The 10,663-nt window shown below is 35.7% G+C and overlaps 1 long non-coding RNA gene across 1 annotated transcript; it reads right to left on the bottom strand.

Annotated features, from left to right (window-relative positions):
• Positions 1 to 258: 258 nt before the first annotated feature.
• Positions 259 to 2,784, bottom strand: LOC125020781. The gene is made up of 4 exons (XR_007114263.1): positions 2,716 to 2,784; positions 1,418 to 1,517; positions 1,182 to 1,239; positions 259 to 768 (listed from the first exon to the last, which is right to left on the bottom strand). It is a non-coding gene; the product is annotated as an uncharacterized LOC125020781 (long non-coding RNA).
• Positions 2,785 to 10,663: the final 7,879 nt, after the last annotated feature.

Below are 10,663 nucleotides of genomic sequence, written 5' to 3'. Positions count from 1 at the left end.
CTCTGCTGATGTGGTTTTGAACATCACGCATCAGGTTTCCTGTCATCTGACCGTATAAACTGACGGTAACATCGTGTTTTTCTGTAGCTCCGCTGTGAATCAATAAGTTATTGTCCAAAGATAAAATGATCTCTGCTCCATCTCCCTCAGAGGAGCAGCTGACCATCATCTGTTCTGGTGACAAACATGTCTGAGACACAGCTGGTTTAGACACAGGAGCTGGAAGACAAACATATGATCAAAATCCACTGTCAACTCTGAAAATCTTTACAGTATATATGTTTCAATTAATGCTTCAGTGAAACATTTAACTCATTTTCTCATCAAAACACAGTGATGATGAAATATGTACATATATAATATATGCAAATTGGCCCTTTAACCAGCTACATTCCATTAAATTAGATTTGAATGAAGTACAATTCAAGTTTTTTGTCTTACCTTGTATTTCTACATGGATGTTCATGTTATGCAAAAGTTTACCAGTGGTGGAATCATGTATTTCCAGCAGGTAATCTCCAGAATCTTCCTTTGATGCCTCATTGAGCTTCAATGTTCCATTGTTGAAAAACGACATTCTTTTGTCCTTTTTGCTATTGGTGTTTGTTACGTCTATATTATTGACTAACCAAAAAATTATATCACAATTCTTTTTCAAAGTCAATTTTGTAGTTGGAGTCGGTAGATGAAACATCATCGGCTCTCCAGGTTTTCCAAAACACTGTTTGGTTTTTGCATTAAGATTAGTTAAGTTGCATTCTAGAGAACCTGATAGGAACAAAATACAAACAAAATACACATTAATTATTTTCGTGGTGTATATATAGTATTTCATTTTAAAAGAGAATGTAAAACAAGGGTTGATAGTTTCCAGTTAAATGTGAGGATAATATGCAGCTTTCTACCATGATGGTAACTATACAGTAATTCACTCTGTGTATGTATTCAATCTATTTCTATCTGTTATCAGACTTTTCCAGGAGAAAATCACTTCAACATGATCACTTCAATAAATCTTGAGTGAATGACTGAAGAAACTCGACTACATTCCATCAAAAGTCTGAGCTTCAGCAATCATCCAGTCATAATAAATCATGATAACCTTCAATAGAACTTTTAACGCCTCAACATTTTAATATCCAGATATTAATATCAGTGCAAACTTAAAAGCTGAATTGTACCTTTTGAAAGAGCTGCCGTTGCCAGAGATGAGATGATCATGTAGATCCAAATCATTTTCTGCTGAGACAGAATCAGTTCATCATGGTGTCATATGTGGTTTCTGTAGTGGACTACCACGCAGAGCTTTATTTCAGTTAAACTAAATATGTCACAAAACAACGTAGATACAATTTAAAATACAAGACTTTTCATGCACAGCAGCGTTAGGATCAGCAATTGTAAAACGGTCACTCACCACATTTACAAAGCGACGTCTTCTTTGTAGATTATTATCTGGGTGCTAAGTTTCTCACTCACAACTCATTGGTATGTTCTATTTTTGTTGTTTGCCTCTTCTGAGAGGAGAATTGAAGAATGAGTCATTTACACTTAGCTAAATATACTGACGCACTAAACACATTTTTATGTACTTGTACTTTCACATGTACATTTAATGTGATGTTGAACAGAGGCTATTATCAAGTTTATAAATTAGGATTTTCAATGAGCTGCAGTCTGCAAGTTCCATGTGTTTTAGACAATAAAAAGTAAATAAAAAAATACGTATAAAATAAAAAATGTGATAAGTTGAGATAAAGCTTTATTGTCTGGCCCAGATGGTGGCAGAAATTCCTCTTTGACAGGGCTCAACAGGCACATATATACATACATACATAGACACACATAATAAAGGACACACATCCAAAAACCAACAACAGACTGCAAGGCCTATTTAATATTATTCAGAGTGGTTATGGCGGAGGGAACGAAAGATTCCTTGTAGATGTTTTTGAGAGCCAGTGGTTTCTGAAATACTTGGCTTGTAATGTGCATTTAACATACAACAGTAGCTTTTCTGATGTATAGTTACAGTTTTATTAGTTGTTATACTTTGCTCGGGTTGAAAAATCTGTAATCTCTAAAAGTGGTTAAAATGTGTCAGACTACAATGAGTTGTTTCCTTGTTTTTTAGATGAAATGTTAAATGACAGAGAGGGACTTGATTGTCAAACTAGTTTTCAAGGGCTCGTTCCTTCTATGTTTTATTTCTCACATAAGCAGAGACAATAGGTGTGTATTGTTTAGATGTACAGCCAGGCTCAAACTGCACTTTACACCACATTTGATTTGAGTTAGTGATTGATTCCGAACATGCAAATGATATGTATATAAGAACTAATTAAACAGAAATGATGATACAAAAAATGGACAGTCAATAAAATCTTTAAAAATATTAAATAAAATAAAAATGCAGCATTCACTAAACACAATCACTGTTAAACTATAAAACCTTCACACAGGTTGTTGAGAACAATGTTTCTATATTTTTATAAATATTAATGATATTTGCTAAATGTTACTAATAATTTGTCAAAGCCTCAGTTTGAACATAGATAATAACTGAAAATTTAAATCTAACATGTGTTAAGATTTTATTTCTAATCATGATTGTTAAGTCATTTTTACATATCTGGTCATGATAAATGTCAGGATTTTACATTTTAAACTAATGAAATTCTGCACTTTCTTCATTCTTTAAATAAAGTCACTCACCTTCAGTATGAAGTCTTCTATGTGTCTTATCAACTGTCCTCAGACTTCTCCTCTGACAGCAGGGTTGTGTACTGTACCTACTCTATTTGTGTTGTGGTGTGTTGAGAACTGAGGAAGCGGTTATTTAGTTTCACTGAACTACATCTGAGATACTTAACTGTCGATCTAATTTAGATTCACGTATCGTTCTATAATCTCATACACTTTATGTTTAACAGTAGGTGACTGTGTGTGACATTTAGAAAAGACATTTTATGCATCTGATCTCAACACTTAACATTTATGATGAATAAATGTTCAAGGAGTCAGTGGCATAATTTCATCTTAGAAAATCATTATTATTAATGAATTATTATTATTAATTATTCTCACAGACAAATGCAGAGAGAAGATATGTTTATAGTGTGTAGTGAATGTGAAGTTATTACTTCCAGCAGACGAGGGAAATGTGCCAGTGAGAGTATTATATTCCTTCTGTTATTTTCTATGGAGCATGGAAGTAGACTTTCTACACATTGTTTTCTAATTTAAAGTTAGTGTTTTATCATACAACAGTCTGCATGTCACTGACTCCAGCTTTCATGTATTTCATTGTGTATTCTCTGAAGCCTAAAGTAGCTCCCATTAGAGGCTCATTAAATATGAAATTATTCTAATTATTAAAATGTTGCGTTGCACAGCTTTATCAGGCAGATCTGATACACTTCTTAATCAAGATAACGTCCACTATATGACATCTGTCATGTGCTTCTATCAATATCTAGATGTAGATGGACTTTAAATATCAAAAGAACATACTTTATTTTCAAGTCAAGCTTTTTCTCTATAGTCTGCATATCAAAGTTTGTTGGAGCAAACTAAAAGGAAGTATGTACTTGAAAACCCTAATGTACGATGGTGTGTGTTAAAACCACAGCTTTTTCCACTCGGTGTCTGTCTCAGCCACAGTATGAGGCCAGTGTATATATTTAGCTGTAAAGACAAAGGGTAAAAGCCCAGAGGTGGGTATATTAAAACAAAAGAAAGCTACAGTGGATATGGTTGCAGAATCTCAGACTGGAGGGCCAAATATATGAAGTTACAGTTCATTTCTGTTTATACAGATGTAAGAAGTTATTTACACAACCATGTAATAAATTGCCATTAAAACCTCATATTAACTTCATGCTGTATAGCGGATGTACAGTTTAAAAGTCCCTGGTTTCACAAAGGCCCTTTCAAATATGTGGTTTTAGTAGACACTCGCATATGAACTGTGGTTGTTATCTTTTGGTTGGTTCTGTGAAGGTTCTCAGTCATCCAGGTCATGGTAATCTGAAAAGTGCTGAATACGGTCAGCTGGACTTATATGCCATCCATTTTGCAAAATTAATATGTTAATTCCAGAACGTCAGTGGACACAGGCCATCCAGACAAATGGAAGTATGTTTGTAATGTGAAGTCACTCTGAATTGTCAGTGAATGTGAAAAAATGTCTGCAAATGTTGCAGCAATTTTGAGAGCAGATGAGGGAAATGTGCCAGTAAATTTTTGTTATTTACAGAGGAGAATGGAAGTACGACACTTTGCACATGTTGTTTTCTGATTTAAAGATACTGTTGTCACTGTTTGACAACATGTGTTATGTTGTCACTACCATATCCATAGTGTATTCTCTGAAGCCTTAAGCAGAACCCAACTAAAACAGACATTGGTACCACAGAGTAGATCTGTTAATAAAGATGTTGTTATTGTTGGGACTCCCTGTTATAAGAACTGTTTGGCTCCACCATGTGGTCAGAAATGTTTCCTACAAGGCCTCCAGCTTGTATCTCTAGTTCTCTGGTAGTAGCTGTAAAGAACTCCAGACATCAGTCCAGAAGTGAATAACACTGCCCTTCTCGTTATTTTTGCACCAGCCAGTGGGCGGGTTATATATGTTATGATATTTTGTAGGGGCTGATGATGAGTAGTTGATGATGTCACATATATAAGCATTGTAGAAAGTAATGCTTTGTAACAGTTAAATCTATATTCTTGACCTGAATACATATTGTAGCGTTTCACACAAATTAAGCTACAGGGACTTTTCTGTGAGGTAATTGAAGCTTGAACACAGTCGGCTGTCGGTCGTAGCATAACTTCAGTCACTTGCATGGTGCGTTCACTGACATCAAGGACAGAAAACTCACTCTACAACCACAGCAACAACTTCAACTAATAGAACACAACAGAACTGATCATAAACACATGCGCTTATTAATATTGTGCACTGCAGAAATGCACAGCCTATAGCTGCCAGTGTTGCTGCTTAAAGCGTCATTGCACAGCAGTAAAGTCGACTCAACTATGTGCCCTGCAACAGTGGATCAAGAGTGGTTTGAGGAACGCAGTTAAAGTCCAAATCTTGGACTGCAAGCTCCACAGATCTGCAGCCATCTGTGGGTTGTGCTGGACAGATAAGTCCAATTCATGGAGACCCCACCTCACAACTTAGGCTTTATTAATCCCCGAAGTGATAGTTTAAGTGTCGTACAGAATTTGCTGCTAACGTCTTATGGCCAAAGACCAAGGCACACCTTTGAAAGGTCTGTGTCTCTACAGGTCAGGATAGTTTTGGCTGTAAACGTTGACCTATATAATATTAATTAATTAGGCATCATGTTCTGACTGATATTTAGTTCATTTTTGTCTTAATTCCCACATCCAGAGAACGTGCTACAGGGTCAAGGGCATCCAAGCATCACTGATGTAGACTAAAAGCTGACCCATGTGGTCCACTGAAGCATTAACCTGATAAGCTTAATTGTGCATACACATACTTTATTTGTGTTTTTGATGTCAGTTCAGCTTCTTATAGTAGTGAAATAAAAAGAAGGCCTTTGCCAAGTGCCCTCTACATCATTGGTGAACAGAGAAGGAACAATGAGACACTATTAACACCCAGAGTGACTTGATGTTGTCTCGTTGACCCCATCATGTGGCCAATGATACTTACTGCAATATTTACAACTCAATTATTCAACCTGTCAGTTATTCCAGATCGTCCACATCTTAACCATGAGCTCTGCTATGACTCAAGGGACAGTTACGAATCATAAACCTAGACTAATGACGAGATTAAACAGCGTTGTACTTTCTTTTTAGTTCATGTTTACACTGACAGTAAACACAACACTTGATTATGTACCAAATTCTTTATTAAACTTTATACAATAAGCTACACATCATTCCAAAACTTTGACAAAATTGCTGGAAAAACAAACAAATGAGTTAAATAACTTATTTTAGACCAAATCAATGTTTAAGTAGATTTTGCAGTTTCATGTTCATATTGATTATTTTTTCCTGAATATGGACTAAATATTTACATACATGTAAAAGTAAAAATATGTCTACACGTTCTCCAGCACATCATGTACAAAAATCTATGTATATAATTTATGCTAAATATGAGTTATTTACTAATTAAATCACAACACATGTTATGAAAATATGAAAACATTAATGATAAAATGAAATATAACTTAATATGTTACTGGGAGGTTAAAGTCAAAATTGTACAACACTGTTTGATAGTGAGTGGAATAAAATGCTGTTCGATTATGCATCAATAATTTTTCTCTGCATATCAACTTCACTGGAATATACTTTGTCATTTCTGTTAATGTTTATACAGATGTAAGAAGTTATTTACACAACCACGAAAATAAATTGCCATTAAAACATCATGTTAACTTCATGCTGTATAGTGGAGGTTCAGTTTAAAAGTCCCTGGTTTCTCAAAGGCCCTTTCAAATATGTGGGGTCTGCTAACCTGATAAGCTTAATTGTGCATACCCGTACTTTATTTGTGTTTTTGATGTCAGTGCATCATCTTCATATGGTGCTGAAATAAAAGGAGGCATTTACCAAGTGCCCTCTACATTACTGATTAGAATCAAGGTCCTTATTTCTGTCAGAATAGTCTTGGTGAAGAGAGAAGGAACACTCAGAGACTATTAACACCCAGAGGGACTTGATGTTGTGTCGTTGCCCATCATGTGGTCAGTGATGCTTACTGCATTATTTACAACTAATTTCCTCAACCTGTCAGTTATTCCATCTTAACGATGAGCTCTGCTATGACCGAAGGAAAAGTTATTCATCATAAACCTCAATGGTAAACTTAAACAGCGTTGTCCTTTCTTTTTATTTCATTTTTTTTTTACACTGACAGTAAACACAACACTAGATTCATCCTTTATGTACCAAATTCTTTATTAAACTTTATTTCATTACAAATTTTACAATAAGCTACACATCATTTCAAAAAGCAAATTCGTAAAGTGAAAGTTATTTATGGGTTCTCCAGCACATCATGTAAAAAAAAATTAATGTATATAATTTATGCTAAATATGAGTTATTTACTAATTAAATCACTGATAGTGAGTGGAAAAGATGCTGCTCAATTATGCATCAATAATTTTCCTCTGCATATCAAGTTCACTGCTGTTATTCACTGGAATATCATTGCTGTTAATGATATACAGGTGTAAGAAGTTATTTACACAACCATGAAAATAAATTGCCATTAAAACCTCATGTCAACTTCATGCTGTATAGTGGAGGTTCAGTTTAAAAGTCCCTGGTTTCACAAAGGCCCTTTCAAATATGTGGTTTTAGTCGACACTCGTTGCACATGAACTGTGGTTGTCGTCTTTTGGTTGTTGAAGACAACGGAATTTTTTAGTAGCAGGCTTGAGTTTGTTCTTCCTGTTTGTTGACTCGTTTTATAGATGAATCAAGGAAGTGGTTATTTGCTAGCCACTACCTGTAAATGGTAAATGGTCTCGCATTTATATAGCATTTTTCTACCTATTGGTTCTCAAAGTGCTTTCACAGTCATAGAAGCGTCTACCATTCGCACGCACACATTCACACACTAGTGTGTGAAGTGCACTTGCCCAAAGACACTTGGGCATGTGGCACATTATGGAATTCGAATTGCTAACCCTCTGGTTCATGGGAAACCTGTTCTACCTACTGCCCCGTCTAACAAAAACACATATATACTCTGATCTACTTTACATAGGCGTTTTGATGTCTCATGATTTAACATCTCTGTAAAACTGGGTTGTAATTCATGTGGTCTTTAAGTCCTGGACTTGTTTAGCATACATGATTACAAAACTTCATTCAAAAATCTAGTAACAACCAGTGCTTTGTTCAATGAAATGATATATGTGGAACTAAACGCATCAGTGTAGAATATTCTGCCAGTTTCATTTTAGAGGTCGCTGGTTTCAGAAATGGCCTTTCAAACATGTGGTTTTACTTAGCATTGGCTGCATTCAGAAAGTGGTCGTCTTCTTTCAGGTTGTCGTACACCAACCTCTGATCAGTTTGCTTCTCACAAACTCCTCCTCCTCCTTAGGATGAGTGATTAAGGCTAAAGAGAGCTGCTGGATGAAGATGTAGGAATGGGGTCTTGTTCTTCTTCATTAGTCTGAGTAGGTGATTCATCTTCAGCTACATCTGACAGAAGTAAAAAGAGATCATTGAAAATATTTATGAAGAAAATGCATAAATAATCAGTACGGGCAGTGAGACATGAGAATGGGGAGAAGATTTATCTCTTACCATACTTAACTGTCATGGATCTTCTTGACTTTAAATATTTGCAACTGAGAAGAAGAAACAGAGACGAAAGGAGCAGAAGAGCAGCAGCACTTGCTCTCACAGCCACAGTCACAAGAAACGTGGGACAATTATTACCTGAAAAATATGAATGGAAATCCAAATTAGGAACTGATATCACGTACATACTCTTTGTTATTTATTGCTCTACAGTGATCACATGACATGGTCCTGTAGCTGCTGTTATGTTTTATTCAAATACTCGATTTGAAGGGAATCATTTAAAAAGGTACCCCACTAAATGGAGTGAATAAAAAACTTAGAATACTCTACCTGAACTGGAACATCTTGTGAGCTGGATGACCGATTATTGTCTGGCTGATGAGTTTCCCACCGACAGCTGCTTGAAATAATTTTGGTATTTTGGTTATTGGAGAAGAGAATAGAAGGGCGAGGTGTTTGTATCCGGTACCTACAATATACTGCCTGTATAGACATAACCAAAATGAAATATTACCTTGTACAGTCTTGTATTGTGCATTTAACAGCGAGTAATTTGTAACTAAACTCATCACTATTAAACTATAAAACCTTCAGGACAGGTTGTTGAGAACAATGTTTTTATATTTTTATAAATATTAATATAGTTACGTATTACTAATAATTTGGCAAAGCCTGTGATTAAACACAGGAAACCAGTGAAACTTCGATGCTGACATGTTTTAAGAGTTTATCTCTTCATTTTCTTGATGTTTTTTAAACTAATAAAATTCTACACTTTCTTCATTCTTTAAATAAAGTAACTCACCTTCAGTATGAAGTCTTCTACGTGTCTTATCAACTGTCCTCTGACTTCTCCTCTGACAGCAGGGTAGTGTACCGTACCTACTCTATTTGTGTTGTGATGTGGAGAGAACTGAGGAAGTGGGTATTTAGTTTCACTGAACTACATCTGAGGTACTTAACTGTCGATCTTATCTAGATAAAATTACTGTTCTTTGATCTTAAACAGTTTATTTTTGACCGTGGGTAACTGTGTGTGACTTCACATATAGAAATACATTGTGCGCATCTGTTCTCAACACATTTATGTGATCATCTTACTTTAGTAGATTGTGGCGTATAATAATACAATGAGTTGAGTGAATTTATTGAATTTGTAACTAAATTGTTTGCTGATGTTAAATATGTCATTCATTTTGGAAAATGAATGTGATAATTCAAGTATATCAGTGGACACAAACCACGTAGACAAATGTAGAGAGGAGATGAGAGTATGTTTCTAATGTGAAGTCATTGTGAATTGTCAGTGAATGTGAAAAAAATGTCATAATAATTAATATTGAGGTTAGATGAGAGACGTGCCAGTAAATACATTGGTGCTACAGTGTAGATTTGCTATCACAGATGTTGTTATTGCTGGGTCTCCCTGTTATATGAACTCTTTGGCTCCATCATGTGGTCAGAAATGTTTCCTACAAGGCCTCCACCTTGTATCTCTAGTTCTCTGGTAGCAGCTGTAAAGAACTCCAGATGTCACTCCAGTACTACTGTGAAAACCCTTGGTGTTATATTTGATGAGGATTTGGCCTTTAATTTACACATAAAACAAGTGACCAGGGCTGCCTTCTTTCTTTTTGTGTACAATCATCAAAATTAGGAACATCCTGTTTCTGTGAAGCTGAAAAATTAGTTCATGCGTTTTTGTCTTCCAGTCTGGATTGCTGTAGTTCATTACTGTGTGGCTAATTGCTCTCTAAAATGACTCACAACCACAGCAAATGCATTGACAGGAATAAGCATGAGATCATATGGCTCTTTAAAATCAAAAACAAATTTAAGCTCCTCCTCCTTACATAAACAGCCCTGAAATGCCTCTCTCTATTGTATCTTAACCACCATCATATCATCCCAACAGATCACTTCAGTCACAAAGTGCAGGACTACTTGTGGTCCCTGGAATTTCAAAAAATTGAATGGGAAGTAGATCCTTCAGCTGTCAGGCTCCTCTCCTGTGGAATCAGCTCTTAGTTTGGGTTCAGGAAGCAGACACCCTCTCTACTTTTATGCTTAGACTTTCCTTTTGATAAAGCTTATAGTTAGAGCTGGAGTGAACCATCCCAGAGTTATTCTGCAATAGACCTAGACTGCTGGGAGATGAACCACTGAGCACCTGTCCTCTAATTTCTTCTCTCTAGCACAGAGCTCCTGTTGTCTAATTTCTTATGTAATGTCTTGTCTATTACTAGTCAGGCAGTTCTGTGCTACCACTGTATAACATGTTAACTGCTGAACCATTGAACAGTAAACACATCACTTGATTCATCCATTATGTACCAAATCCTTTAT

This window comes from Mugil cephalus, chromosome 15 (genome assembly GCF_022458985.1).
Source record: "Mugil cephalus isolate CIBA_MC_2020 chromosome 15, CIBA_Mcephalus_1.1, whole genome shotgun sequence".
NCBI classification, from domain to species: Eukaryota; Metazoa; Chordata; class Actinopteri; order Mugiliformes; family Mugilidae; genus Mugil; species Mugil cephalus.
The sequence above is the reverse complement of the archived record's forward strand: the minus strand, read 5'-3'. Positions and strand labels throughout refer to the sequence as shown.